This window comes from Amblyomma mixtum, chromosome 1, assembly GCF_055824585.1.
Source record: "Amblyomma mixtum isolate Tamu chromosome 1, ASM5582458v1, whole genome shotgun sequence".
Lineage (NCBI taxonomy): Eukaryota > Metazoa > Arthropoda > Arachnida > Ixodida > Ixodidae > Amblyomma > Amblyomma mixtum.
The window spans coordinates 12960129-12965750 of NC_143012.1; the positions used below are offsets into that span (position 1 = coordinate 12960129).

Genomic DNA, 5622 nt, shown 5'->3' on the forward strand with positions numbered 1-5622 from the left:
AGCATCCAATCGTACCGAAAGCGACACGGCTTCAGAGAACCGTGAGTAATGATACTCACAGAAAAATGAAAAGAATGTGAGCCAAGAAGTCTCATCCAATTTATTCTAGTGGTAGTCCTCTTTGCAGCGACACTCGAGACTTCCTTACTATCGTTTTTTTTTTTTTTTTGTTTCTCAGTCAGAGGTTCTCGGATTTCGCTGTGTAACACGTTCTTACCAAACGAGGAACCTGAAAGCGAAACCTTCCCCGAGTCTCGTATGGAAATAGCGGAAGAAGGAGCCGCGCCGCGAGCGGTCGGTGGCAAGTTGGTCGGACTCTCACGGGGTGCAAGAATGGAACAAAAATCGCGGTTGTGTAACCCTCCGCCTATTGCTTGCATAACCACCCTCCTCGACCACTAATCGGCGCAGACTCGCCTCTTCTCTCTCTCTCTTTCTTCGTGAAAGGACGAAAAGAATGCCCGCAGTACTCCGTCCGTTGCGCAACGGGGCTTGTTTTGTGCCTAAACAATCCGCACTTGTGCAACGTTGCGCAAGCACTACTTTCTTTGTGCGAGTGTTTGTATGCGCCGAGCGCGTCAGTTGACTCCGTAGACCACCATGTTAGTTTTTTTCTTCTTTTTCATGGCTCTTGGTTTCCTTACAATAGCTGCGTGTTTGCGCCCGCGTCCGCCAGGGGGAACACAAAACCGCACGTAAGCCACGTGTCCAGATCCACGGCTCACAATACTGGACCAGACCGGATGGATGCCTTTTCTTGCGTGTAACCCGACATTTATCGACTTTTGGGCCGCGTGTGTTTTCCTCCCTCTTACGTGTCTGGAACGAACCTTAGCTCGCCCCTGTGGAGTGCGTTGGTGTTATAAAGCAGGAGAGAGAAGGTGATCCGGGCTCATTCTGGACGTTACGGTGCTTACAATAGCAGGGCAGTACCGGACACGCAGCACAGATTGAGGAGTTTTAGGTGACCTGGAACTCGGTCTCGATGTGGACGCCTGGTACGCACTCGACGTGGTCGCGCATGCGCGGAAAGCTTTGTTCGTGCGCATGATCAGTAGCTTCCTGCGCTCGTACTTGATATAACTTTACCGAAAATGTGAGAGAGAAGCCAACAGCCACAGAAACCAACGGACACAGGGGATTTTTATTTTTTTTTATTTATTTTGTGGTGTTGATCCATTTAGAATAATACTGAATATGTTATCGCTTAAAGCTAATTGATAAGAAAAGCAGAACAAAAAACAACCACATGCCGCCGGTGGGATCCGAACCCACGACCTCCGAATTTCGCGTCCGGTGCTCTACCTCTGAGCTACGACGACGGCTGTCAAGTCTTCTGCTTTCGGGGGTATTTATGTTTTCAAATAACCTAACTTGAGAGTGTTCATCAGCGCCACACGCGTTCGTAAGCGGCGGACGTAGCACGTCCTGAGATACCGCTGGTGTGACGTAGAACGTCATCTAACGGCGAGAGTGGAAGCTGTGTGAGAACCTCCTTATGCTTCCTATGGCGTCATGGCTGCCAGAACCGAGGCCCTCGCTAAGCAATTAAGCAAACAAGGGGAGGGGATGAGGGGCTCGTTATAAATATGAGAGAGAAGCCAACAGCCACAGAAACCAACGGACACAGGGGAATTTTTTTTTATTTATTTTGTGGTGTTGATCAATTTAGAATAATACTGTATATGTTATCGCTTAAAGCTAATTGATAAGAAATGCAGAAGAAAAAACAACCACATGCCGCCGGTGGGATCCGAACCCACGACCTCCGAATTTCGCGTCCGGTGCTCTACCTCTGAGCTACGGCGACGGCTGTCAAGTTTTCTGCTTTCGGAGGTATTTGTGCTTTCTTCTGTTCCTTCCTTCTTTGCTGAGGAAGTTATTCCTTTTCGCACTAATTTTTCATTGATTTATTTTTGTGTGCTCCCGAAATTTCTGCACACCGGGATTGACTCTGAAATGCGACACCAGCTTTCCACAAAATTGTTTTCAGCGCTTTGTTGGCTAAAGGGGTGAGTTACGTGCAATTACTAAATAACAAGCCGCGGAAGTACAAGATTTAACCGACATATTTTCAGAAAAATTCCCAGTTGCTTGTTGTACCCAGCAGAAGATTAGCGGTCACTGCCAGGCGCTGCAAGCAGAGGTGCTTCTATGCTGCACACAGACTGCGCAGTTTTACTAGTAGAGCACGTTCTCCAGCATTATTAGAAATTTATCACCACGCAACACACGTAACAGGCTCATGATAAATGAAATGTGCAGCCAAATTTAGAGAGTCGCTATTACGTAGGTCTTACGTCGGCATTACGTCAGAATTACGTCGGTCAAGCAAAAGCGCAATTGTTCATGCTTGTTATGTGTCAGCGTTATACATGTGCTGTCTCAACTCGCTATGCTATGGCAGCGTCCTCAACGGCGTTGTGCCGCTCAGCATGTAGACGAGAGATCAAGTCCTCAAAAGCGTAGCTTTTTGGGCTTGTTGGTGCATGATCATAGCGAGATAATATAGCGCACAGTAGGACAGGACACGATGGAAGTCCTGGCCGCGGTGGAGGCGCTTCGATGAAGACGAAGATGAAGACGACCTGTTACTGTGCAATGTCAGTGCGCTTTACAGAATTCCAGGCTGTCGAAATCATTCCGAAGCCCACCACTACGACACCTCTTTCTCTCTTCCGTTTCTGCCTTCCATTTTTCACTCCCTTCTTTACCCCTTTTATCACGCTGCGATTGGTGGGTTGCGTCCACCGAGAGTGAGACAGTTACTCTTTCTTTCCTTTCTTCATTACCAATTCTGTCTCCCCTAGACACGCCTCTGCTCTTTCCAAGTCTCAGATGTAGACACGCCAGCACACGCACTTCCGCTGGGTTTTCTCGGCAATAACGGCTCTCACCGCAAAAATTCTCATCGGCGTTGGCGGTATTTTGCTGCTTGTATGCCAAGAAATTTTCGCCTGTAAAGCACCTGGCAGTTGCGACGATGGAAAACGTGCGTCTTATTTCGTGGCCTCACTTTCCAGCCACCAGGCACGGTTTTCCGCCTGCTCGAAACCTAGGAACTCTGAGATGAGATTCGACTACCCCTTTGTGATCTCAGGATAGGGCAGTGTCTGGAAAAATTGTCCCTGTTTTGAGAACCGAGCTTCCAACAAGGATCACAGCGCGGAGCATGTAGCCACGAAGTCATTCTACGTAACAATTTCGAAATATATACTGGCCATCTACTTGCCATCCCAGTTAGCTCAGTGTTTTGAAGCGGGGTCTCGGGTTCGAACGCCGGACCAGGACAAACTTTTTTTTTTTAACACGAAGTTTCTCTTGAAGCTGTGCAGCTTTCCTTTGTCGCCGTATGACTGCGCTTGGATGGATGCCAATGAGTTATTACTCTCTCTCATTAAAAATATGTACTGTATGGGCATGCGTTGTTTATAATGACAGCGGATAATTGCAAGAATATTCACAATGTATTTGCCTATCTTTCGCAGCGTACACAGGCTCTCATTTATTTTTGATAATTAGGTTACCGCGCCAAACTTATAGTTCGTATCTACTACCGCACCCTTATAGCTGCCATAAGGCGACCAAGTGAAAGTCACTGCTTCAAACAATGAGCAACAATGAGCATTAGCAATAAATGCTGCCCAGCTTACTTGCGCGCAGCTGTAAAATACATTTACGGAAAAAATAGAAAATCTGCAGAAAGAAGCACATGAAACGACATGTCCAAAAGTGTGGATAACAAATGAATAAACTGCCGCACTTCATGGCTTCTAATATAATCAAAGACACGTGCTCAATACACTTCTAAACCCGTGCATATATAAAGTGTATTCTTGCCTAGTGTATTCTTCTAGGACATATAAACAGTCGTATTTAAGTCAGTGGCTGGTGTCGATAACTATAAGACTAAGCGATCACCGCCACATAATCGCATATATATTTCCATATAAGCCCACATATACGGAAACGAGTTGGACGAATGAGAGTGACTCCAGCCAGTCTCTTCACCTTTCTATAAAACGGAATGCGCTAACATACAGCTCCCTATTTGTAGCTATATCGGCGTATTAATGTCAATAGTGTACCTTTAAAGTCGTCGGTTAAAGTCACAAAGTTGCGATAAACTGACTGATCTAACTAATTACTTTGTGAATACCGTTTCTCATGCTTTATCGCTGATGATACGAAATCAAGGTGACGCTGCTCAAATCGTTCAAATATCTTCTAATTCTGCGGAAAATTTCGTCTTCAGACATCGCAAAATCTAAGTGAGCGAACAAATCAACCTCATCTCATTCGGATATATGACAGCATATAACGTACGCGCACAAACGCCGTAGCAGGATCTGCATGAGCCCTACGACGCAGGTAGTAGCTTCCGCCTTACACCGAAACCCTAGCAGGGGCAAAAAACGAACCCGAAATAGCGGTTCGAGGTTTTATTTTTTTCTTTTTAAAAAAAAAATACATACTCACTCCGAAAAATATCATAAACCGCTCTTTAAGTCGCTCGCGCGGCTGAGTATGAATTACGTGAACAGCGCACACATCAGGAACAAAAAAAAAAGAAATACGTGAAGTAGCAGGAAAGGGGCGCTGTCCAAAGAGGCGGATACAGAAATCGGCACGCAAAGAAAAGATGCAAAGGTAAAATAACGTGAATGGCGAAAAGAAAAAAAAAGAAGTAAACGCGGAAACACGGAGTAAACTTTTGCGGACGGGAGTGGAAATTTGAGAAGCACCGCTGCGGCGCGGATAGCGAAGGAAGGAGAGGAGGAAGGAAGAGGAGGAGGTTGGAGTCGTTTCGAAGAGAGGGTCTTTTGTACGGGCGGTACTCCGAAGCCGCACCAGATACGCAACGAACAGGAGTGCGCGTATATCCATTATGGCTGGAAAACAAAATTTGTCTTCTACCTTTTTCTCTCGTCTTTTCTCGCTTTTCTTCAAACGCTTTGATTTTTCTAATCGTTGAGTACCACTTTAACTGTTTTGTTTTTTTATCATCGCTCCGAACCTATTCTGCGACCTCGTTTTCTCGATTTTTAATCAGCTTCCCTTCTTATATCTTTTTTTAATATGTGCGGACAAAAAAAAAAGTAACGTGAGACTTGTAATTCGTTCCGATGCTAGCTTCCAGAGAAGTATTTCTGTGATCTTTTCTATCACTTTTTTGCGCTACCAATTTTCAGCGTTATTGATTTTTAAGCCTAATTTCAGTCAACAGTTGTGGCAGGGGCTTTTAAGCTGTCAGGAGCTCATGTTAATGTGGTCGCGAATGATTGCGCCAAGATTAGCTCGTCCTAAACCGTTAATTCTAGGCGACAGTGGACGTTCTTTGAGTTCCGCATTGCGTATTCTCTGGCGAACAGAAATTTAGCCGAAAATTTTTAGTTTTTTCAGTTGATGCTACAGACGTTTTCTCTCGTGAAAAAAAAAAAGGTTTAAAAATGGCGTGAGGTAAATTACAAGATGAAAAATCGCTCCTGGGGCTGCCAAGCGTAACCATTGTTCTGGGTCTTAAACAAATGTGCTTTTACTGTGATGTCCCGCATTGGCATCTCTGCTGTTACTTCTCCGCAGTGATTATGGCACTCGGCTGCTAACCCGCAAAACGCGGGT

The 5622-nt window shown here is 45.5% G+C and overlaps 2 non-coding genes across 2 annotated transcripts; both read right to left on the minus strand.

The window, feature by feature from the left end:
• Positions 1 to 1250: 1250 nt before the first annotated feature.
• On the minus strand, positions 1251 to 1322 carry TRNAS-CGA (transfer RNA serine (anticodon CGA)). Its single transcript has one exon. It is a non-coding gene; the product is annotated as a tRNA-Ser (tRNA).
• A 416-nt stretch (positions 1323 to 1738) lies between these two features.
• TRNAS-CGA (transfer RNA serine (anticodon CGA)) lies at positions 1739 to 1810 on the minus strand. The gene has a single exon. It is a non-coding gene; the product is annotated as a tRNA-Ser (tRNA).
• Between the last annotated feature and the right edge of the window lie 3812 nt (positions 1811 to 5622).